Source organism: Podarcis pityusensis, assembly GCF_964106645.2.
Source record: "Podarcis pityusensis genome assembly, chromosome: 4".
Taxonomy (NCBI): Eukaryota; Metazoa; Chordata; class Lepidosauria; order Squamata; family Lacertidae; genus Podarcis; species Podarcis pityusensis.
Window position 1 is genome coordinate 100,782,708 of NC_138027.1, and position 26,984 is coordinate 100,809,691.

Consider the following 26,984-nt stretch of genomic DNA (forward strand, 5'->3'; position numbering starts at 1 on the left):
ATACACTGTAGCTGTTCCCCTCCACGGTTAGGGCAAGTGAGTTTTCCATCATGCTTACCACCATCATCTCGGCAACCTGCTTAACCCAGGGGTTGCCAGTGTAGACAGGGATACATTATTTGACATCCTCCCACTGTAGTACTAGCAGAAAATGAATCTTAGGGAGTACCTGGTCTCAGATTGGTTCATTTCACAGAAATTGCTTTCACAATTTCACTGCACAGCTTTCTTTCCAGGAGAACTAGAGACTTACTTTTTTAACGTGGTGCTTTATTCCAGGTACAGTGGTACCTCAGGTTACAGACGCTTCAGGTTACAGACACTTCAGGTTACAGACTCTGCTAACCCAGAAATAGTACCTCTTTGCTTCAGGATGAGAACAGAAATTGTGTGGCAGTGGCACAGTGGCAGCGGGAGGCCCCATTAGCTAAAGTGGTGTCTCAGGTTAAGAATGGTTTCAGGTTAAGAATGGATCTCCAGAACAAATGAAGTTCTTAACCCGAGGTACCACTGTAGTTGGGTACAGGATGGCAGCTTAGGCTTCTAGTTAGGGATGACATTGGGGGGAACAGGGTTCTTGTGGCTTTAAAAGCTGTTTCTCCACAGTCAGCACCAGCAGGGCATAGCTTATTTCACATGGGAAACATGAGGTTGTCTGGGGATTGGGAGCAGGAGAAACAGTAATAACGGTACTCTAATATTGCGTTATGCCACACTCCCATGGCAGGCTTTTCGTGACTGGCACTCCCAGCACTCTCTCAAAATCTGAAATATGACAAGTGCTCTGAAAAAGTTGGTTATCTGTGTTTTAACCTATTTATGGCTATGGGTCCACCAGTTTTTGAATTGCTATAATTCAGACATTTTAAAAGATTGTTTAACACAACCTTCTCCAGCTTGATTCCCTCCAAGTACTACTCCCGTCATCCCTGACCAACAGCTGGGATGGATAGGACTTACAGCCTGAACCATCTGGAGGTTTGGAAAGGCTGGTTTGTGTGTGGAATTGTTTCTAAGTACAAGGGGAGATGTAATTCTGCAGGGTTATTTTTTGCTATAGCACTTTCTCCACACATCTGGTGCTTGCTGAAACCTGCAGCCAAGTGAAAGCTGAGAAAATTAAATATTGGTTTCCCCCTTTTTGCAGTTCTTTTTGAACTTCTTTTGAGTCAAGGTTGTCTGTAAATAGCTCTAACTAGTCACACTTCAACTAGATAGCTTCTTATTTATTTATTGCACTCCCATTTGCTGCACATTTTTGTTGTTGCTGCATTTGATTTTAAACTGCTGTCTAACTAGAAGAAACAATTATGCAAATGAAAAATTAGATCTTTCAACACTTCAGAAAACTGCCACACTTATAATTGCTTAAAGTAAGCACAAAGAATCAGTTAATTTTGGAATAGTTCAGCATCTGCTAGCAAATTTAAAGAAAGAGGCTGTATTTATTGTAGATCTGTAAATACTCTAGAACCTGGCAGGTGGTATTTTTATGGAGCAGATCGTGAGATGGGGGCAGAAGCGAAGGGGAGAGAGAAAGAGAGAGAGAGAGAGATGAAATTCATGTCAAAGACAGCAACATTGTTTTGCAACATGAATTGGAGGTGCCATAACCTTTTATGATTTCACATCTTTAATTAATTCATGTATTGCTCCAGTGCATACTACCTCCCCAGATCTCATTCAGATTGGTACTACGCAAGAAGTGCTATGTTCCAGATTTGCTATCTTGTCAATTCGGGTATTGCAATCTTGGTAAACTAAGGAAGAAGAAAAATATCAGATTGATTGTTTCAAAAGGGGAAACGTCAGAGCTTAGAGGAGGCTGAACAGAAAGGGCAGGAGATTGTGTGCAGGTTGCTGAACTCTGTGGACTTCAGCTTGTATTGCAAAGAGTGCTATCTGACACTTTTGCATTGAAATGTCAGTGGTGGCAGAATAATTGTCAGATGAGATGACACCGCGCATTAGAACATATGCAAATAGATGCCAAAGGTGACGCCAGACAAAGAAACCAACATTTGCTATCAGCAGATAACTAAAGTGCCAGTTTGTAAATGAATGACTTCAAAATGCATAATACCAATTTGTGTTAACTGAAAACGGAGTTCATTGATAGTCTGTCTTAACAGCAAGGAAGGGCTGGACTTCATTTCCTAGGCTCATAGCCCGCCATCATCTGTTGAAAGCAAATGGGCTACTTGTTATTACACCAAATGTTTGTCAGGCACAACCATCAGAGTCCCACTCAGCACCCCTCGGGATTACCCCAATAAGAAAAAGATAATCCGCTTTGGAGTGTAGGCATATAGCATGTCCACTAATGTCTGTCCGTCTCCAAAGTCCTCCTCAGTTGCTACACTGAGGCTGCTGGTGCTTCTGCCCAGTCACTTTACCAGCTGATCTGCTAAGGATCCAAGTGGGCTATTCATCATCGCATTTTATTTTGATTGGTCTGTTAGAATTAAACTTGGGAACAGCCAAGTGAGGCCTAGTTTTTACTTTTCATTCTGGACTTGGGCATGCATGTGCTCTGCCAAGCATGAATGGCACACACAGCTGGCAGCAGAACTTGTGCCTCTCTTTAAAACAACTCCTAAAAACAGGTCCCCCTCCCCCCAAAACCATTCCCATATATCCCAGAAACCACTCCCCCCCTTTTAAAAGAGACATCTTTATTTTTGTGTGGTCCACTTCACAGTTACATTTTTAAAGGTAAAGGTAAAGGGACCCCTGACCATTAGGTCCAGTCATGGCCGACTCTGGGGTTGTGGCGCTCATCTTGCTTTACTGGCCGAGGGAGCCGGCGTACAGCTCCCGGGTCATGTGGCCAGCATGACTAAGTCGCTTCTGGCGAACCAGAGCAGCACACGGAAACGCCGTTTACCTTCCCACTGGAGCAGTACCTATTTATCTACTTGCACTTTGACGTGCTTTCGAACTGCTAGGTTGGCAGGAGCTGGGACCGAGCAACGGGAGCTCACCCCATCGTGGGGATTCAAACCGCTGACCTTCTGATTGGCAAGTCCTAGGCTCTGTGGTTTAACCCACAGCGCCACCCGCGTCCCTAGTTACATTTTTAGGTGCATACAAAATAAAATTTTAAGTGTAACTATGAGAAAGTTGTGTCTGCAAGCACAAGTATCATACAAGTGCACTCATGGGGTTATAATTTATTTTCATATCTGTTCTTATTTTATTGGAATTGAAATGTTAAGTGTTTTTGAGATATCACCATCCTCCCCCCCCCCCCCGCCTCACCAACAAAAATACACTCTGGAGACATTTCAACAGGTAGATGGGAGAGAATGAGCAGGACTACCTTCCCATTTACATTTCCTTTAGCTAAATATTTTCAGCAGTTAATTCCCCTCACCTAATTACCAAGATATTCAGCACATCCCAGTCCCCACATATCTCTCCCTCATCACACATTAGCAGAACTTGATAAATTATTGTACGTTTAACCAGCAGATGAAAATAGACAAGTAACTGAGACGAGTGTCTGACTTGAACCTCAAAACTATCTAGCCTCCCCTAATTAAATATGAAAAAATATATTTTAATTCAATCAAAAGATACTGTGAGGATAAAGTGTTTGGTGCTCAAAAATGACTTTTAACTTATTCTCCACCACTGATCTTCACTTGAGTTTCACACTGGTCAGAATAGCTGAGGATCAAGCTGCCCAGATGCCGCAAAGTTCATATTTCAAGTGGTGTGCTACAGTGCCATGTACACACAGGTTCATGAGAACGTTATAGGGCTTTTTATACTGACAATGGCTATGGGTTTACACCAGGTCAGCCAGAGTTCAGGAGTCTCTTTCAATTATGGAAACACCCAACAATATAACAGCTTTGTTCCAGGACAGATGGTCCTTGCATTGCATTGTATCAGTCTTACATTTCCAGTTAAAAGAGATTTGACACTCATCATCTTTTACGCTGGAAGGGCCTTTGCAGAATGGCCTACAGAGGACAGTCCTCTATCTGAAGACCTGTCAGGTGACAGTCATTTATTTGAATGAGTGATATCTGCATTATATACTTAAAGGATTATCATACCACATTAAACAGTCATGCCTTCCCCCAAAAAATCTTGGGAACTGTAGTTTGTTAAGCACTGGAGACTCCACTTTCCTTCACAGAGCTACAATTATCAGAGTTCCATGGGATAAATAAAAGTAGGGGCAAGAAATTAATGCCACACATTGTGGTATTTTTCTGCCCCTGGCTTGTTTTAATTGCTATCCATCAATACATGTTCCCTGGGGAGTTTACAAAGTCTGAAGTAAAATGCAGTATTGAAATACAAAACAATAAATTTAAAACATCAAAACACGCACCCATATAAAAAGGTGCACTTAATTGTTTTCCTATCCTGATAACGGTCTGTGCACACTGGGTGAGGCAGGCTAGGCAGTGGGGCTGGAGGCAGTGATTTGAATGCACTCACTAAGTGCATGGGCAAAACATACATGAATACTGGCTTTCAGGGCAATGTGTGAGATTACTGTGTATCCAAGATATTAAAGGGTCTGTAAAACAAGCCTTATGAGAAACAATTGAGGGCCATACAGTTGGGTATGTTTAGCCCAGAGGAGACTGAGGGGAAATATGATAGCCATCTTCAAATATCTTAAGGCAGGCATCCCCAAACTTGACTCTCCATCTGTTTTGGGACCACAACTCCCATCATCCCTAGCTAACAGGACCAGTGGTCAGGGATGATGGGAATTGTAGTCCCAAAATAGCTGGAGGGCCACGTTTGGGAATGCCTGTCTTAAGGGCTGTCACATGGAGGATGGACCAAGCTTGTTTTCTCCTGCCCTGGAGGGTAAGACCCAAACCAATGGCTCCAAGTTGCAAGGAAGGAGATTCTGACTAAACATTAGGAAGAGCTTTCTGACAGTAAGAGCTGTTCAACAGTGGAACAGACTCCCATGAGAGGTCATGGACTCTCCTTCCTTGGAGGTATTTTAACAGAGGTTGGGTGGCCACCTGTCATTGAGGCTTTAGCTGAGATTCCTGGATTGCAGGGGGTTGGACTAGATGACCCTTGGGTCCCTCCCAACTCTATGATTCTATGACCCATTGACACAAAATGACAGGATTCTGCTTACCTTTATTTTTTCTCCTATCCATTCTTCCCCCTAAATTGCTAAACATAGTTGCAGCTCATTCTACAATAACAACAACCAGCTCAATTGTGAGAGTAAGCAATTATATCATTTAAAAAAGGGAAAATGTGTTTCTTTATTCATTTGCAAAAAAAAAAAGAAAAAAAAGAGAAGAAATCTGTATCATCAAGATTATGAAAAAATATCATGTTGGTGAACATTATTAAATCAACAATAAAATTGCATACACATAACAAAGAAACACAGATCACAAATCAATAGATCAAATTAATACATCAACACAAACTGGATCACCTATCAGGGAAAGCTGGGTTATGATGTGTTTACTATAGCAGTCTGCACTGTAGAGCAGCTTTTATAGGGTAAATTAATACCTTATACCCAGCAAGTGGCTATGATCCTTCAGCAATATGTAATGGGACTCAGGCAGTGACCCCGAGAGAGAACACATTAAAAGTACATATGAGTATATCCAGTGGTTTTTCCCCAGGGGGTACTCAAGGGTACGCAGTTCTGGCACCTCTTTTTGTTGCTGTTAAAAAGTGTGGCACTTACTGTAATAACGGTGAGTACCGGCACCTATTTTTCTAGAGAAAAAGTGCTGCGTATATCACATTTTTCAGTGATGAAAAGCTGGAGGGTATAGATCTTTGCATTCTCCTCTTCTCTCTGACCACACAAGACTTGGATGCAAGTTGAAAGGAAGAACACCACATGGGGAACTTGGGTATATGCTTTACTGAAACCTTGGACTCAAGCCCCTTGTCCCCATAGCCTATGGTAACAAAGCCAAACTGTGTTTAACAATAATACAGTGGAACCTCTACTTACAACCATAATCCTGTCAGAGGTCTGGACATAACTAGAAACGTACATAAGCAGAGGCACACTTTTCCATAGAAAGTAATGGAAAAGTGAATTGATCCAATCTAGACAATGAAAAACACCCCCTAAAACAGCAATTTAACATGGATTTTACTTTCTAACAAGACCAAAGAGCCATAAAATGAAGGCAGTAATCAATGTACTGTACTATAAAATAAATAAGATAGCATTGTAAATGAAAAAAATAAAAATAAAAATTCTTACGTGCATTGAGGGTAAGTGGGCTTACCTGGCTACAAGCTGGGGGTGGGGCAAAGGTCAGTAAAGAGCTGATTCACTTCAGCCAGGGTCACTTTTTTTCTTGCCAGGCCAGGTTCTTCTCTGGGCTTCCTCAGGTTGGTTCCTCGGTGGGGTTTGGGGCTGCAGTGCGCCCTGCTATGCCTCTTGCAGGTGGCACCTCTTCCACAGCTTTGGGGGTGGGGTGGGGGCCCTCTCCCCAGTGGCAGAGGCCTCAGTGCAGCTCCACAGCCGGCCAGGCAAGCTCCGGGCTGCTGGCAAGGCCTCTGTTCATATCTAGAGGAAAGTTCATAAGTCGAAGCACCTACTGAAGGTCGTAACTGGAATCGTACGTAAGTAGAGCCGTACGTAAGTCGAGGTTCCACAGTAATCACATGTTTGCCCCGCTTTCACCCTTTCCTCCATTTCCCTCCCCTTTCCCTCTGTCTTGTGCTTTGTGAATCACTATGCTTCTTGGTGGGACCATATTATTTCCTGTTTGGTATGTGAAATGTGAGACTGCCCAACAACTCCAGCTCAATGTGATTCACATTGTTTCATGTTAAGGTTGGCCCTGATACCTGCTTGGCTGAACTGTGATCTGAGCATTAGATATTTTTCATCTCCAAAGCTTTGAAGATCACCTTCACTGTTTGCACATTGAAGAACTTCCTGAAGAAAGGCTTTGTTATAATTAGACTAAAGCTTTCTTTTTTTAAAGAAAAAATAACAACACCCAATTATTTGCAGCACTCAGAAAAACTTTAATTAGAATAAATGCAGATAAAGCACCCCAGAAAAAAAGATACCAAAACTGAAAGCATTAATTATTGAGCTATAACATTTACTGGTTCTTCTTTTATGTGTGGCACTTCCTGAATTCATTCCATGCAGATGCTACTGTTGAAAACGACAATCCTCTGACTTGCTTCTGCTAATTAACATTCTGAGTCATTCAATGCAATTTTTGTAGAATGTTAGATCTCTGTGAGCTTAAACAATGATACAAGCAAAATACCATTAAAACATGACAATGAATAGGAAAGGGTCGCTGAACCTTTGAAGAAACATTCATGTGCTCAGCACTTCTCCTCCTCGTCTTCCTCATCCTTCTTCTGATTCAATCAGCAGCAGATGGTGTGCTCAGCAGGAGGCTTTTCCCTGACCTCTTGGCAAGTGAGCAACTACTGCTTACCAGGAAATTAAGGTCAAAGCACGATAAAAACACACCAGCAGGAGCATCATATTGGCTCTGTTGGTGTGTTTGCACTTCGTTCGCCTCCATACTACCTTGCCCCTTCTCTTCCTGGTATGCAGCAGCAACTCAGATGCTGAGAGGTTGGGCAAGCATTTCCGCCTCGCCGTGCCAGATGGGGGCAACATAAGATCTGCAGTGGCTCCCCATTTGTGGAATGCTCTCCCCAGGAACAGGGGTGTAGCGTGTGTGGCAGGTGCCTGGGGCGGGCGCGGAGAGTGAACAGGACCAGCACGCGCTGCCGCTACCCCCCGCTGTCAAGTAGGGCCACGCTGCGCTGCGCACTTGCCCGCCCGTTGTCCTTGGTGAGCACAATAGCTTTTCGATACTTTTCGATACGTGTACTTCCAGTTTACTTGGTAACCCCCCTCCCCAGGAAAAGCTAATGTTTGAATAGCAGCTGGTTAAGGAACAATATTGGGCAGACGCCATGATTTGATTTTATCTGGACTGTGTGTCGATATGGCAGCTACCTGCAGTGGAAGGCTCCTGGACTGATTAGGCAGTTTGTGAAGACAGGATGTGAATTTACAGAGGGGAATCTTGGACTACAGATTTGGCCTATAAAGAAGAAGAGTAAAGATGTAAAAGCCACACAGAAACATTTTATTTGGACTTAAACTCACTTGCAGAATGAACACAGAGGCTGTTGAAAATAATGAAGGATTAACATCAGAATGTATTAAGGAAATTATTGTAATATTTTGAAATGCAGTAGAAATATGAAATGATTAGGATTCTTTCTGATCTCGAAGCATGGGAAGTCAGCTAAATAATAATAATAATTTATAATTAGGCATAACTTTGGGATTAGTTTGATTACTGGATAATTTGTATAATTTGGAATATATAATTTGGTTTGATTGGAAAATTTTAATAAATATTATTTAAAAACAACAGCCATGTGCCCAAATGGTGCACTCACACTGCCTTCCAGCCCAGCGCTGCTTCGCAAGGCTGCAAGGCTGAAGGAGGAGGATGCTTGAGATTGGGGTTGTCTGACACAGTACTGATAGTCCGACAACCATTTTATACAGAATTTGATATTTTTCAAGAAGCATTTCTAATAGTTATTTCACAAAGGGCAAGAGTTAGGGGTCAGCATCATCAGAAAACCACTGATGGCTACATGGTCAAAGAAGCCCATCACTGCCCTGCCACACTTAGTGGACCTCGTGCCCAGCTGTGCTGCTTCTGGCACCACTGCATTGTTGCTCCCCTCCCGTTGCCTAGTACTGCTGTCTGCTGCCACTACCATTCACTCACCTGTCCTCCTCACCCTGGACATATCCCCAGCTTTGGAATGGGAGATGAGCCAGTAGCTGGGTCTGGTCCATTGTGGCCTGGTGCCATCTTAGATTGCCCCAAACACAAGGCTTGAAGTTGCCATTAGGCAGGAACTGCATTTTGGGCAGCCTAAGAGGACAGATTGTTGCCATGGATTGCTGCTGCCAGGGAGACACGCCTGGTGGGAGAAGGGAGGGGAGTGGTTTGCACTGCTCCTGGTCCAACTTGAATGGTTATTGTCTGCTGTATAATTCTTTTACAATTGAACTAGGCCAGATTTTCAAAGTACCTGCATCAGCAGAAGCCTTTGGGGGGAAATGCCATGGCCTTCTATTTCATATTTATGTTGCCTTCTCTCCTTCATCACAGCTTGCAGGGGTTATACATTCTTTGTTTCATTTCTGTTTGAAGTTGGCAGTTACCAGCATAAGTGCACTGAGGCTTACCGCACCTCTGAGCTGAATTATTGCAGCACTTTCTCATATGCTTGGTTTTCACTGATATACTTTTCATCAAAGTTAATTTTGAATGAAAAGCATCTATATTTTAAAAAGCAGTACAAATTATATCGGGACTCCTTGTCACATAGCCTTTAAAACGAAATGCATGCTTTTTCAGGAGTCACAACAGGGGCTGTCATTATGACACTTCCAGCATATGGCAGGGAACTGCATTTGAAGGGTTTATATCAGTCTAGTTGCCATGGCTTCCCTAGAGAATCCTGGGAACTGTAGTTTTGTGAGGGGAGATAAGAAATCTTTGTTAAGGCACCCTAATCCCTTCCCGTCACAAGAGCTATAGTTCCCAGGATCCCCACCAGATATGGAATAACTGTTGGAACTGTTAAGTTTGCTAATGCCAATTTTAACTATGCCATGATGGGCTGGACACATGTTGGCTGATTCTATTCATGATAGCTGATGCTATCCAGCAAATTCCGTAATGTGTAAGACACATTCCTGGAAGCCGTTCCATGGCTCTGCATTTTCCTCCCTAAACAGTAAACATGTTATATATTATATTTCACACATCTTAAGGGTGTTATTTATGAGAACATATTTGTATCCTCTGATGTAATGTTACAAGTAGGCCCAAAATACCAAAATATGACCACATTTGGGCATGCAACAATTGTGGGCTTTGAATTTATCATCACTGAATGCCACATTGCTATACTGTTTAAAAGTGAAAACAAACAATCACTGTCACTTTCCAGGACTGCACAAGCCAGAGAAATGGTAGGATTTGAGTTCTCTTTCCCTCCCTCTCCTCCTCCTTCTCTCTGATGGGTGAGTGGGAGTAGTCAGTTGTTTATTTATTTGTTTAGAAAAATCTAATCAATCCATCCTATCAGTTCAGCCTTCAAGGTACCTTGCAGTGAAGTAAAAATCTTCATAACAACCATAAAACAAAAATAGCAACAGCAACATTGCCTTCTATTTAAAATAACCAAATTAAAACAGCAGAAAACAACAACAGCAAAAGCAGACAATGCAGTCAAACTAATGAAGCAAACTTTTTAAAGGTCTATTGTTGGGGGAGGTCTTGTCTGACATCAAAAAGCCATATTGGGCATCAGGTGATCTTCCAGCGAGAGAGGTGATCTATTGATGGGACACCACAACCAATAACCCCACCTTCCCTATTGCTACTCACCTAAATGTGGAAGTTTGGGTACCTGAAGACAATCTTAGTGCACAGATATATGAGGTACAAGATGGTTCGCCAGGTTCCCAGATCACAAGGAACATACAGCTTCAAAAATAAGTAACTTCGGTGTGTGGCACAACTCAAGGCAATACATTTAAGGATGGGGGAACCAATTCTTAGTTCTTCATTTTCCCATTCTTGAGTTCACTCACTTTTTGCATCAGCTTGCCTTGTTTTTTTTATGCCACATGAAAATTCACACAACCATTTCAGTGCATTTCTCTTAACACACACATTTTTAAGTGCAGGTTTGCCCAAGCAATTTCCCCTAATGAAATGTAATTTTTGTACACATTTTTGGGTTGGAAAGTGAAATGTGAACCATGTTCCAGTACATAGGAAGCCCACCACTTCTCATGTGATGCCCTGTGAAGAGGCAGTGGTGTTTCCATCAGGTGCAAAGCTGCATCTCTGGCCAAACTGACCTGTGAAGCAGAGAAAATAGAAACTGTGGGGCATGTCTTATTGTATTGTTTCTGTAACTCCAAACAGCCATCTTAAGTAACAAATGCAAATAGCTTGTTCTTCCCAGGACCCAGATGACCTTGCTTCAACAATAATTTCCTCTCAGTTCAGCAGCAAGTCTGCCTGCATATTCTTTACCCCAAATGAGGAAATACACCTTCAGTTAGAGACTCTGGATTTTATGGTCAAAGTGAAAATATCTGCATAATTACTATACTACAGGGCCTAATCCTGCTGCAGAAACTAGGGCTCATCATGTCTGGCATAATTTTTCATCTGGAGCCTTCATCATGGATAACAAGAAGAAAAAAGCTGCTTATATGAATTATTATTTTGTAAAAATGTGCCCTTATTGATGAAACGAGTGCTCCACAGGTAATGAGACACTCTCATTCCAAACAGGCTAAACAGCAAGGAACAACGCTCATGATTTTTCCTACAAAATGGCCTCCTATAAATCACTGTATTCTCAAAGCAATCTGTACCCATATTTAAAACATGTGCACAATTTATTGAAAGTTGCATAGATATGTGGGAGATTTTTATTTAATATTGCCTTTATAATTTTATGATTCTTTCTCCCCCCACCCCAATCATTTCCAAATGTAAAATGTAAAAGAAAGTTGAAACTTTTCTCTCTATATATTCAAGAGAAAGTAAGAAAGACAAAACCTTAGAACTCCAAATAATCTACCTCTCATATTTAGGCTGTGTACTCTTTGTAATGGCAGAAAACTACCACAGAATGGCTTTTAGCTCTTTGTAGTGTGTGTCTCTCATTAATATTTATATGCTATACTTGTTCTCTCTCCCTTTTTATAAAAAGGAAAACAGCTGCGAAAAAAACCTACTTTGAACAAAGTCTCTGACATTTATTATATATGTCTCTGAGCACACAAACTTCCAGATAGCATCTTGGAAAACAGGGGTCTAATAAAAAAAGATTGCATTTGTCTCTTTTGATATTTTGGCTTCAAAATTGAATTAGGTTAAAAATACAAATAACCTGCAGCAATGTGCAGAGTGCTGCGGCATGTTCCTGTTGCAGTTTAAAGATGTGCATTGCTTTTTCCATGAACATTTTTTAAAGCATTTCTGATCAAAGGTCAGCAGCTTAGCATTCCAGGAAAGTAAGACACATATGTACTGCCAAATTCTCACTGTAAAGGTAGATGTTGTTGTTGTTGTAGCTATTGTTGAGGAAGCCATTGTTCCCCACCTCCTTGAAACTGGGGCCATGGTGCTGCTGCTGCTGCTGCTGCTGCTGCTGCTGCTGTTGTTCGACAGTTAAAATTAGGGTGCAGAAGCACCTTACTCTCAGTGTTAGTTGAGGGTCTGAACTTTGATTCTTTCAGGCCACATTGATTGACTAAGGTTCAAACCCCCAATCTTTTTCTACCTTGATTCTATTGCCAGGCTTACAAACCCTTTATTATTGAGTTGCAAATGTAAGAGAAGCCGTTCAAAAGTCATTGTGGAATTTTGGGGCCTAGGCAGGATCAATGTGGCTATAGGCACTCATTAAATTTCAAGCAGAAACATTTGCCACAACAAGATAGATTGTAGTCATTTGAGGAGATTCTGAATCTTGACTTCCAATAAAATGGCGCCTTTAGCTCTGGAACACAATTCCATCTTTTCATTTCCAGAAACAATACATATTGCATATGATAAGGGTTGTCATCCAGTTAGTAAAAATGTGTTCCGGCATGTAGCCCATTGCCATGTGTTTAGGTATAGTTCTGTATTTGGGTCAGAGTTGTTGAGCTGACAGGGGTGTTGCATGTCACTGAATCCAATTCTTCTCTTGCTGCAGAAAATCAAGAACCTATAGCATTACCAAGAGATGGTTGTCTGGCCTCTGCTTGAGTACCTCTTGCAAGGGGCAGCCCATCACCACTCTGTCATTGGTTCAAATGCCTATCAAGAAACTTCTTCTAATGTTTGCCCAAAATGTAGCTTCATGTAACTCAAGCTCATTAGACCTAAACCTGCCTTCTGTGGCAGCACAGGGGGGAAAATCCTCTTCTATATGACAACTATTCAAGCATGTCAATCGTATTATTACACCCACAACCACCCGCCTGCCCATGTCTTCTCCAAGCTAAACATACCTTTCTTTGTAGACTTGCTTTCTGTGTGTTGTTGTCCTCCTCTAAATCAGCTCTAAATTGTCTATACCCTTTAAAAGTACAACACCCAGAACTGGACAGACTCCAGATGAGGTCTAAATACCACAGAATAAAATGAAACTTTTACTTCCTGTGACTTGGAAACAATAGTTCTATAAATTTGCAGCCAAAAATAACATTAGTATCAGGTTTGCCACCTTTGTTCTGGCAAAATACAGGTGTGGGGGTGATTCTCCCCCCCACCTGGTGCTGAAGTGAATTCAAAACAATCCATTACAATCTATTGCAGCCTAACAGGATGTCCCCTCTGTAATTTGTCATGCACACACACATAAACATGAATTTGTAAATCTGTCTGACCTTGGCTACCCAGAGTTTAAATCCATGACATTTCACATACCCTTTCAAACACATGCATTTGGAGAGAATTCCTAACTTGGCACAAAGAGAGACAGAAAGTGAAGACCTGAAATACAGGACCAAACTATATCACTACAGGATGTAGCATTTTACACTGAAATATGGGACAATCCTGTATTATACAGGACAGGTGTCAACTCTAGTATTCTTTTCAGCCACCTCAAAGTGCTGACCCATTCAGCTTGCAAATGACTACAATCCTACATTCTTTTCACATGTTCTACTGCCAAACCAGGTATCCCACATCCTATAGCTGTGCCTTTGATTTTGACCCCCCCCCCATGTGTGTCTGTCTCTGTTGAATTGTTTTTTGTTGTGTTTGCTTCCATTTTCTGTGTTGTCAAGGTAATTTTGAATTTGATTCCTGTTTTCTGAAGTGCTAACTGTTCCACCCAGTTTTGTGCCATCTGTACAGTAGATTCAATAAGGATTCTCTTCACTAAGTTATTAACAAAAAAGTTTAAGAGTACCAGGCCCAGGACAGAGCCCTGTGGCATCCTACTCAAAACCTCCATCAAATTTGATGAGAACCATCAATGAGCACAGTTTTCCAACCAACTGTAAGCACACCAGATGGTACTGCCATCTAGCCCATATTTAACCATCAGAGATTTTGTCAAATGTTTGCTGAACTCAAGGTAATTTAGATTAACAGCTTTCCCACAATCCACTAAGCTGGCAACATATACAGTAGAATGTAGGTCTGGAGGAACTTTATTCCCTCGGGAGGTGGTGGACTGTCCTTCCTTGGAGGTTTTTAAGCAGAGGTTGGATGGCCATCTGTCTTGGATGCTTTAGTTGATATTCCTGCATTGCAGGGGCTTGGACTAGATGACCCTCGGGGTCCCTTCCAACTCTACAAGTCTATGATTCTATGAAAAGCTATTATGCTAAAAAGAAAAATATATATTCTGAGCATACATTGTTCATTTTTGGCCTTGTCACACATCCCTCACAACAGGGACTCTATCTCTTACATTGAATTTAAAGGTGGTTCTAAGATCCTATGTCTATACAGTATGGAAATATATCTTGAGACACAGGTAGGGTAAACCATTTGAATTAATCCGTCTCCCACCCCTCCCTCCTAGAGCTCTATACAGCAAAGAGAATTACCACACTGATAAATGGCACTTTACTCCCCTTTGATAGTACTACTTGTTTGTGAAATTTACCATTCTTAATAAGTTCACACAACATGCATGGTGTCTGAAAATAATACAAAGTTTGAGCATATCTCCAGCTAGCATGCATCTGAAGTAAATTAGTAAGAGCATGTTGCATGTTGCATGCCGTTCACCTTCAGCTATGCAGACAAACTCACTTTGCTACTCCAAAGGTCATATTTAATTTAATACATGTTATGTAGCACCAATTGTAACATCAACACATTTAATTTCCTCAGTTCTAATTGGTCTGTTCAGTAGCTCACAGCCACCAAGTGTGCAATTGGAAATTAATCAGTTATAAAATGTAGAGAAGGCTTGGCGTTATCAGATAGTTGAAAATATACTAAACCTCTACAGAAGAGGGGGAATATCCTCTGTCTACAGACAGAATGCAGACAGTGAGAATGCTTGGTTGTATTATTTTATTTTATTTTTGTTTATTATAATCATATAATACCTTTCTTTCTGACTGAAAAATCATGGGATTCTACAGAGAAAGTGTATAAAATGCAAGTGGGTCAAAGGAAGACAACTGAAAAAGCCTGTCTGTCTCTCCCTCTTATTTTGCTGTGTGTCCAGGTGGTTAGCTGCCAATGGAATCAGGATACTTCTTGCTTCACAGCTCAGTCTTATAGCTCATCCTGACATCTTGAGTCTTCTTAGAACAATGTGAATAAACGTGTGCAAGCAGTCACTTGTCCTATTCACCTGTTCATTCCTAAGATGTGAAGAGGATAACCCCACCCCTTTGGCAATGAAGAGCCCTTGATTAGCTCAGCTGAACAGAGCCACTTCAACTCTCATTGGGTTTCCCTCTTGGTCAGTCAGGATTCCCAGCCCCATTTAGGAGGCCCTGTGCTCAAAGTTGTGGTTCCAGTCCTTCCACACACCACCAATCATATATTTGCTAGGGGACACTGCCATTGCTTTTGGAATCATCAAGGGAGTGAAGCTAGCCTTGATTCTTCCCGCTGGCCCCTTCTGGCTTTCAGTACTCTGTCATTTGGCCACAGAGTACCTAGGTCAGGCATCCCCAAACTTGGCCCTCCAGATGTTTTGGGACTACAATTCCCATCATCCCTGACCACTGGTCCTGTTAGCTAGGGATGATGGGAGTTGTAGTCCCAAAACATCTGGAGGGCCGAGTTTGGGGCTGCCTGACCTAGATAAAGGAGGCATGAAAAGCAAGGGCTTGCTGAGTGAAAGTGCCAATGCTACAAAATTCCTCTCCCAGGGAAGTTCTTTTGGAAACTATTCACCTGGCTTTTAAAACTACTAACATTTATATGCCATAAATGATATGGCATATAATCATGGATGTTGTTTTATATTCTACCCTGCAGCTTACATTCACTTCTGTTGCTGATTTTTAAACTGTGACTTGTTTCATTGACCTCCTCACACCTCCGTTTTTGTATTCTAGTTTAGTAATTATTTCAGCAAATTCTTTCCATCTTTCTCAATTTTTGTTATAAAATTTGTCTTAACAATTTATCCTAATAATTAGCTCAACAAATCCTTACCATCTTTCCCCATATTCTATTATTCAGATTACCTTATTTTATTTATCCTTATCTTACCCCTAAGTGCCTTAAAACTTAAATCTTAAATTTCAAATATACATAACTCCTAATATCATTTCTGCTAGAGTAGTATAGTTTCATTCCCACATTTTCCCTAATATTCATTAGCTGATTCTAAAATAAAAAAGTTTCCATTATAAATTCTCTTCCAATCATCATCCAGCGTCTCTTCTTCCTGGTCTCGGGTCATGTCAGTCCTTATTGTCCTTATTGTCCATTCCGTCTAGTCCATCAACCTGGAAGCCTTATGTCCGAGGCCCTTAAATCTCTTCCATGTCCCTTCTGCAGTTCTTCTTCATCTTGTTTGTGCTTGCCCTTTTCCTTGTCTCTTGTTGGTCTCTGTCTTAGTTTCTTTCCTTTCTCATTGAGGAGTAGGTCACTGGGGGATTCCAACCCAAAATTGTCTCCATCACCCTTCATCCAGCTCACCCATTCCCCACAGTCCCACTCCCCACAGTCCTCGATGTAATCCAAAATGAATTTAAAATCAAATTTCAAAATCTCTCCAAAGCTAGAAATCTCCTCATCTCCAGACTCCCCTTGGCCCGCTCCAGCTTCAATCTTCAATAACAGTGGCTTATGCTCCTGTAGGGCCTCGGGTCTCTCCATTTGTACTATTTGAGGTGCAGCCACATCCTCCTCCATTGTCAACTGCACTTGCCCAGTCGGTACAGATTGATAGATTGGTTCTTGGATGATTTCTGTATCTTTTTTTTTTTTTAAACAATTTATTGGGTTTTACAATAGAAATAAACATAATAAGCAATGTAGCATTTATCTTAACATAATTTCACATTTTCTTTGGACTTCCTCACATCTCCCGCTCCCACTTTCATCGTTATAACATTTTGTCAGCAATTTATTATCTTATTTACATTCTTATATCCCTTCTATGTTTCATAATCTTCTAGTTCTCAAAAGGAGTTATATTTTCACAATCTTACTTATTTTCTTAAGATCCTCTAAATTTAGTGGTGCTCAGTTATTTTGATCTAGCATCCTGTTTAACATTCACTCAAATTACAATATTTTTGTAAATAATTCTTAAATTTCTTCCAATCCTCCTCAATCCTCTCTTCTCCCAGGTCACGAATTCTGCCGGTCATCTCAGCCAGTTCCATGTAGTCTATCAGTTGCATCTGCCATTCTTCCAGTGTGGGTAGATCTTGAGTTTTCCAGTGTTTTGCGAGAAGTATCCTTGCTGCTGTTGTTGCATACATAAAAAATGTTTGGATGATTTCTGTATCAATGTTATTAACCACAACAGTCAAATCCATTTTCTCATTCATTAAGTCCATCTTTTCATGCATCTGTTCCAGCAAAGCAATTGTCTTGCATAGAGCAAGCAACCAGTCTTTCTCCCAGCTCATCTTTGTTCAAGGTCGAAAAAGTCTGTTCCCACAGTCTTAATCTCACAGATGTTGGGTCTCAAATATGCTGCAACAACAATCTAGCAAGCTCCCTCTAGAGGAGACAATCTACTTGTAGCCATTTTTTTTTAAAAAGAAAAAGGAAAGTTACTTTCATTTTTCAGATATTTCAGACGTTTTTCAGATATTTTGTTTCTTTAAGATGCAAAAGGCAACATTAGAATCAACTTGTTTCTCTTCATTAGCTATCTGTCAAAGTGTTACGTTCACCATCAATGAACCTCAGCAACAGTTTCTGTCTCTGACACCCCGTTCCCAGGTTAAAGACGATGGAAACTTATCCTTCTTAACTCCCTCTCCTGGTAAGGTTAAACAGAGTTCCCCCCCCTTTTCTCCTGCTTCCAAGGGGGGTTTCAGTGGTTCTAAATGAAGGAAATTTAGTCCTTTTTTGACAGCTTCCCGGCTTTAGCTTGCAAAATTTTTGCTTTAGTCTATATACAAGGAAACGGAAGGCGGACTTCCTGTTTACACCTTCCCGCTTCGTTGCCAAATTAAAACAATTTCTTGATCCAATTTTCCGTTTCTACTCACGGGTACTTGTTTTAAGTCCAATTGTCCACAGGAAAAAGTCAGCGCTCTCTGGCAATGGCTGTGCGGCTTCACTCCGTGAAAGTAGCAGTCAGTTTGTAGCACCGCGCTTCTCACCCCACTTCGCTCCGGAGCCCCTAAATGGGATTCCCCGCGGGTAGGGGGGCGCTTCTGGTGCCCTGCCGAACCCCACGTTCCCAGGCTTCCTCCGCCTGGGATTTCTAGTGGGTCCCCACCTTCGCCGCGGCGGGAAGACCCAGTTTTCACGGAGCCCGTTCCTCCGGTCGGAGAAACTCCGCCATTCACCAATGGCGCTGACCCAGAAGTTCAGAATTTTATTAATTTATTGTATTTCATTGAATTGTCTTATTGTAATCCATTTGGGGATACCACTGTCAGTTTAATTAGGTGAAATATAAATTTATAAATACGTATTCAGAAGCAGGGCTGGTCCAAGACATTTTACTGCCTGAGGCAAGGCACAAGATGGTGCCCCCTCCCTCATTCTATGAACAGAAGTCGCATAGACATAGCAGTAGACTGGCCACAAAACAGTATTACTTTCAACTAGGTGAATGGCATTTAAATGCACCTCCTCATATACATTCTAGTGCAACAAGAGCTGGATCAGGGCAAATGGGCTGATACCATTTACCTCAGTATTGGACTGCGGTCATTCTCTGTTGTCATGGTACAACATACAATCATGAAGGAAAAACCATTGCAAACCATTAATTTATGCAGAAGAAGATTTCTCTCAGTTGAAGTTTCAAAGTTGGTGTTTCAAAACAGTTAAAAATTATGAAAACAATCATCTTTAATATTCCAATCCACACACAAAGAACATCAAGTTGAAATTTTTGCAAGGCATGTGCTTTTAATTAGAGAATTATTGGATGTTGAAAATAAACCAAGCTGAGTCAAGGTTATATTTAATTAAGGCTATATCCAGATGGTGTGACAGAGGTGTTTATTTTACATATCACACATTAATGATTGTGGTATGAGACTGTGGTACTGTCACATATTTTCCTATTGGGGAAAGCCTATTGGCTTTTTAAAATAACAACAGCATAGCTTCTTAACTACTTTTTCCAAGGAAGGAAAAACTCAAATGAAATCTGTGGCCACCATGATAGCATACTGGGGGCCATATTCACACAATACATCTAAAGCACTATGATGCTGTCATTCCTTCCACCAAAGAATTCGGAAAGCAGTTGTTTTTTAAGGGTGCCAAGAGTTGCTAGGAGACCCCTATTCCTCTTCCAGAGCTACAATTCCCAGAGTTCCCTGATGAAAAAAGATTGATGGCTAAACTGCCACTGTTGCAATAATGCCTGCTACAAGTTGTCCCATTCTGCTTTGTGCAATATCATTTGTGCTGCATGGAGCAGCAGGAAGGAAGGAAGGCGGAACAAGAAAGTGCTATGCAAACAGGCAGATCCCACTCAGTGTGTCCAGTCCTATGAGCCCACCTTTGTTCCCACAGGTAACACATGTCACTGTTGGGGGCGGGCTGGATGCTAAGAGCTCCATTGTTTGCTACCAAGGCTTGTTTCCACATTGGCATGCTGTGAATTTTTTGTGTGGAGTGTGTGTATGAATTTTTCAAAATTGGAGCATGGGCCAGATAGATTTGACTGGAGGCCCAGATCCAGCCTGCAGGCTGCTACGCCCATCCCACAGTTATGAGGAGGTATCTAATTTCACTCTTATACATTTTCTCATATGTTTGCTGCTAACTTGCTTTCGCTCCCAACTTTAAAGTATTCCAAGAGCGATGCTATAAGAATTCTCTGTGCTGTTGAATTTGAAGGGCAAACTGATATGCAGGCTGTTTCACTGTTCAAACTGTTCCTTAAAAAAACTAGATCAAATTAGAGCATTTGTTTATTAGTCTTCAAGACTGTTGGTTTTTGTTTAGCCAACCTATGACTTTCTTCCAGTCTTCTTAATTTTCTGTGCTTGTGGGACACAGTCACTGAAGGTGACAGGTGGCATGTTTCATAATTGCACCCCAGGGCCCAGACAGATGTTCGATTTGCAATTCTTCTATCTTTCCTTCTTCTGGACTTTGGCTTTTGCTTAAGGTAAAGTTTGCATAAGTACAGCAAAGGCTCTAAAGGTTAGGAAAGTTCCAAGTGTGCATTAGTCCCAGGCGGTTCATTGCTCAGTGCTCATTACTTTGAAAAATATATATAAATGTGGAATGCTGCTTATAATTGTTCTAAAGTAATTAGTGCAGTTTTCATGGAAGCGTTGTTCATATCTGGGAAATGATTTTTCTTTTGGGGTGGCTTCCAATAACATTGGAATTTGACATTATGATATGTTCCATTGCAGAGAGAGGCAATTGTTTAAGTTGTAGGAAGTTCAGTAAGAAGAAACAAGTCATATGATTTTTAAAAACCTATCAGCAGCAGTGCCTGGGAATAACTAATACCTTACATAGGAATTAAAATACATACAAATGAATTAAAATAAACGCAGTGTAAGAAAAATAATAATAATAATTCTGCCAGGAAAAAGGCCTGCTTATACATTGCTCATGTGATGAAACAGTGGTGTGCTACTGGCCTTACCACAATATCATGTCCTTGACCTAGATCCACAGCCCAATGTCTCTGTGTTGAGCACCTATGTCTGCAAATGAATCTGAGTTGTGTGGAGTTTATATGTGTGAGCAGAGTGAGCCCACGGAGGTGACATTGGGAGCAGAGTTGACAGCCTGGCCCCACTCCTGCTTCACCATGCCACTGTCAATAATGTACACCTTCAATACAACGAAAATTTACTTTTTTCTGATAGGGAAAGGCACTTCCTTAAGTGAGAGACTGAACTCTCTCAAAAACAGTCTATTATTACCTTTTCACAACTGTCATTGTTATGAAGGTCAGGCTCCTGCCGAAGATGAATGGTTCAGGAGGATCAGGTTGTGAAACAGACACATAGGCTCCCAGATAAATGGAATGTTATCACAGGAGATGATGTGGCCCTCAGGACTGAGCAGGTTGCTCACATTTCTGCTGTGCAACCACGTCCTTAACGAAAAGCATGCTGCTGGAAAGGCATGAGGGCCTCCACAGACTATTGGCTGCGGCTGGAACCAGTTTTGAACAAGAGAGACAAACACCCATGTCAAAATCAGGATTCCTGGAGGCAAGGTCAAAGCTACTATAGCATCATTAACAAGAAACTCTCTTAGTTTGTGGCCTCTAAGCAATGAATACTTCACTGCCAGATACCTTGCTAAACTTCACAGCTCCTGCTGATGTACTTTGTCTGCCAGATAACCTCTGGTTAGGACAGGATATTGTTTTCTGATCAGATAATGGTATCCATCCCTGGCTTCCCGTGGATCATCACTTTGTTGTGGGGCCTGTTTTGCTGAACTACTGCTCCATTTTAATGTTGTGCTTAAGCCAGCAGACCATTCCTTCTTTGTCATTTTCACACACTGTCAAACCGATTGAGACCCAAATGCAACCTGATGATCATGAGTTGGTGATTTTTAGGCTTGGAGCAAAAATCTGACTCTCTTGCATTTCGTTTCTCCATTAAGTACAGAAGGGGGTGATATCCTATTGATAGGAAGGAGAGGAACAGAGGTGATAATGATAGGGTGATAGGGAGTAGCTCAGCACTAGGGGTTTTTTTATGATCCGCACCTCTTCAATTGAAATAATGCATTAGGGGCTTATAAAGACCATAGAAGTTGGGTCTGACTCCCACTGCCCATGTGCCACAAGAGTAGCATCCATTTACTCATCTGGCATGAATGATGAATACATGCAGAGCTCTGGATTGGCCAGAGGGTACAAAGGGTAGGGTTTGAGACCTCCCTCATAGGATCTTGAAGAGCAGATGCAAGAGGAAATGAGGTGAACAGGAAATAGAAGCTCAGTTGAGGGAGGATTGAACATAAGGATCTGAGAGTTGCAGAAAGTGGATACTAAATTGCCCAGACATATTGAACTGGGTGCTTCTGGGAGAATAAAAACTAATAAGCAAATAAATGAACAAAAGGAGAGATGCTGACAATATAGGCAGCACCAGAGGGCAAAGGAGGCAAGACCTCTCCCAGTCCAATAGCTCACCTCCACCCCAGTATTTTCCATTCCTTTAAGAAATCAGACATGTAACAAAACCTGTCTCACCCATCAGAAATGGACTTTGCCTCTTCTGTGCTGCTCCCTCCCCCAGTATACTTTTGTTCTGGTGCCACTACACAGAGCTGGGGAACATGGTTCTTCATCATCCTGGAAAATGTGACAAGTGGGGTGGCACAGGGTTCTGTCTGGGCCCATTGTTGTTCAACCTTTTTATAAACTACTTGGATGAAGGGGATGCTTCATCAACTTTACAGATGACAACCAAACTGGGAAGGGTAGCTAGTGCTGCAGAAGACAGACTCAGGATTCAATATGACCGTAACAGATTGGAGAACTGGGCACAAACTAACAAAATGAATTTCAATAGGGACAAATGTAAGGTGCACAAATATAAGATGGGGGGGCACTTGGCTTACTAGTAGTACATGTGAAAAGGATACAGGGGTCTTAGTGGACCAGAATCTTAACATGAGTCAACAGTGGGATGCAACAGCAAAAAAACCAATGCTCTTCTTCATTGTCAAGGCTCATAAGTTTAATTAAAACTTTACTTGCATAACTTTCTTTAAAAAAAAAAAGAAAGCATCTAAGATACAGCCAAATAACTCCATAAGACATATGGCACTGCAAGTCATAGGTTCGGCATCTTAAAATATGAAATAATTCAAACAGACCTGGGAGCAGAGGTCTGTCTCTTCCCACAACCTGCATTCCAGCCTGCACATTGCTGTTTTCCTGAAGAGCTTCATTTACACCCTCAATCTCACAAAGTCAGGGAACAAAAAACTCCTGCCACCACCCTTCCAAGATGGCAAATTTGCAATTCAATACCTCTCATGTGATCTAAGGTTAAACACTCACATGTTAGCTAGCAGAAAACAATAATAGTTAATTATCAACTCAGTAAAAACTGAGAGTCCATTAGAATATTGCAGTGGAATTTTCCCATAGTTAGCAATACAGTAATACACATTTAGGCCTCTTCCATTTCTGTGTGAATTAAACCAATTCCTTAACGTTTTCTGCATTGCAAGAGGTTAGACTAGATGACTCTTGGGGACCCTTTTAACTCTATGATTCTAAAACTTGACACGGGGCTGTAGATCAACTGAACGTGCATTTGGATCAGGATAGAACTCAAGCAGTATTATTTTTGCAACAAGCCAGCCACACTAAAATGTTTTGCTTCTCTGCCCCATCCCTTGATAACAAGTTCTTGTATGCTTACTACCATGTGACATTAGTGAATAATCTCTTTTGTTTCTTCCTTTGCCTGTGGCAAGCCTTAATTTGATTACAATACATTCTCATGTTTTATGAATAATAAAACATTGTTATTTTATTCTAAGACATGCATTCTACATCCCTCACATCAAAAGTTATTCTATTCCCATTTTGCATAATTTGCTTGGTTTCCCATGAGGGAATGCCTTGTGATTTTCTGTCCCCTGTGTTTATAGTTGTGGCCCAGCTGCCATGCAATGTCAAGTTTGTTGATGGTTTCTTGTAGAGTTCATTGGTTAGCAAAGTTTGCCCTGGTTGCAGTTTCACTCTACTTTATTTTTGTACACTTTTGAGGCTTGAGTATGGAAGGCAGCTTTTCTTGATTCCCATTTGTGATGAGCAATAGATCACCATGCTCAGCTAATCAAACATCATAGCTGGGGGTGCGTATCTGCTTCACATCAAACAGCACCTCCAGCCAGTCCAACAGAGCTGAGAGAGATGAACATTGTGACTGGGCTGTGCACCTAGATGGTATCCACATGGGCAACACACAGGTTGAAATTTGCTAATGCACTTGGATCTCTCTTGCTGAGCTGGAGCAATTATCGACATATTATTTATTTCATGTCATGCAGCTCCAAATTGTGAGCCAAAAGTTTTCTGTAGAGGGCTCTCGTGCATTCATTCATTCGTTCGTTCGTTCATTCATTCAATAAATTTCATATTCAGTTTTTTGAATCTGAAATGGATCTGCAAAACTAGTTAAGAAACATAACAGAGCTTATATTTCACGTGAATGGTCTCTGCTCCAATGATAGCTGCTTTTGCTTTATTGCCTGTTGTCGCCTGGAAAAGAAATGCTTATGTTAATTTATATTTTGGGTTATACACATTTTTAGGTTATTGTTTTCTTACATTATCTGTTTTCTTACATTATCAGCCTTACCAGCAAGACATCATTGTTGGTGTCATGGTGTACCACTTTTAGTATATTTGGGAGAGTAAATGGGCAACAAGTGGTTTGTGGAGCGACATTTGGAGCTTCGGGTGGTACCTCAGGAGCACCAAAGATTTCAAAACAGGATCTGAGCTCATAAAACACCTGAAGTATTTCTCAGGTAGGTGTTTGTGCACATATGTCTTTGATAATACCTCAGTTTGCTGAGCTCAATTCTGAACTGAGATGAGAATTTCCCCTCATTATTTTCCTCAAAATTTATGTGTGTGGTTTATCCCAACCTTACCGAAGCTCCCAAATTCCCCTTCATTTCAGGTAGTTTCTACTACGTATATCTTTTTTGCCCCTTCTGCAATACTATATTCCTTTCTCATCATAGGTGAACAATATTTTAACTGGACTGGTTATCTGAGGTTGGATGCAGATTTTGCAGTGATGTACTGAAAACCTACTTGTTATTTGTAATGGAGTGAAAGGAATTTCTTGTCTGTAAGAATGAGACACTATATCATTTTCCTCCTAGAGGGTAAAGATAATGACATGTTTGCTTTGGGAATCCTTGCATATTTGCATGCTTAGAATAGTAAGAAAACATAGGTTGTTAAAATGAAGGAAATTTGAGGGTTTCTTTGCATGTGAAATGGGAGTTACATTCTTAGTTTAGAATTTCTATTATGAATAAATTCCTCTTAGCTTTTCCTTTTATTTTCAGGGTTGTGAAATCCAATTTTACAAGCTTATGTACTTGCAGCCCATTGAATCCTCTGAACAATATTGATGAGCTGTTTTTCAGGAGAAGAGATTGCAGAGGACATCTAACTCCCATTTTTGAACAGTTCTTTAGCAGTAATCAACCTATTTTATTCAGGCAACATGCATGGGACTGGTATATCAAGCTTTCAGTTTACAGCTGATGTTTCTGCATATGATCCTCTATCAAGCCAGAGATGCAGATGCAAGGTTTCAGGCATGGATGGGCCCTAGATAGGCAGATGTGAAGTTGCATAACTTTAACATGGCAGAGTTCCCCTTTTGCAATTTAGACATCAAAACCCTGCTTCTCCATAGAACTCCATACACAGCAACACAGGGAAATGTCAGTGTGGCGTGGCTGCAGAAATTCTTCTGAGACAAAGTGAATCTGTGAACTTGGTGATGTGAGTTAGCTCTCCCTCAGCTCCTAGATATTCAAATTATTTTCTCCATACTTGTGTAGCAACATGGAGAGCTGCTTGTCATGTATTCCTTTCTGATCAGACCAGACTTTCCATGCGAGTGCTGAATGTTCCTATCAGACATTCAAGTCTGAGTACTGCTATGTTGTACCTACACTTCCCTGCCCCCCTCCACTAGTGGCAGATGTTGGTCTTTCGAATTCCAGCAGCACCCTGTACAAGGCCTAAATTTGGCAAGCCCCTCCACCTTCTGTTCTGCTCAGTTTGCTATGTTATAATTGCACAGCCCTGCAGCATCCTCTAGTGTCGGCATCCGATGCAGCAGAACCAGTTGCACTGCCCAAAGCCCTCCTCTGCCCCCACTCCTGAAGATGCAGCAAATATCTATAGAGGAGAATGGATGGGTGGCAGCATAGAAGGAAACCTATTGGCTTCTCTCAGTTTCGTGTTCCTCTGACTGAGAAAACTTTATGGCATGGAACTGGGTCTCTCCACTCACCTGTTTTCCAGGACCAGAAGACTCTTGGTACCCTGTCTTGAACTGCTTCAGCTCCCTTCTTCACCTAGCCAACCTCATCTTCAAGGAGCAGGGGACCATTGTCTTACTTGGGGAACCCCTTGTTTGTCCTGCAGTGTCTGTCAGCTCCTAGATACAACTGGTATGGAAGTGGTCCACTAGATCAGTGGGATTGCGCCAGACCTTTGTGGTCTTGCGGAGCTCTTGTGCTTGATCCTGTGTGATGCTGTTCCTGCGGCACATGAGATTAGTCTATCAGATAAATATTGCTTGCATTGACACACATCAGATTTTGCTCTTGGAAGAGGAAGGTCACGATGAAGAAGTCAATGAGAATATGTGCCAACATTTCTTACTTTCTTTATTCTATATTTCCAGGAGCGTTTCTCAAAGGCTTGGATCTCCACAAAAGAAAGTCTCATTTCTTTTCATTCTAAGCTCTTCTTTTTAAAGAAAAAAAAAATACAGACTACAGATATGAGTCACCTCTCAAATTCACAATGCATTAAGTGGAATTAACCTTTTGACCTTCTGTGTTTTTCCTTCACCAGATTTTGCTTTATCTGCAGAGCATCTTCTGAGAGCCAAGAAAGACAATTACGATTACCCCACTGAAAATCTGCCTAACCCCACCCATCCCCAAAGCCACAAATTTCAGGCAATATTTTTCTCTCCCCCTTCGCCCAGATGTTTTAAACAGTCCATTTAGCACAATTGCAAGCTCATGTTCAATTCCAGAGGGACTCTTTCTACAATACTAATAAAGGCA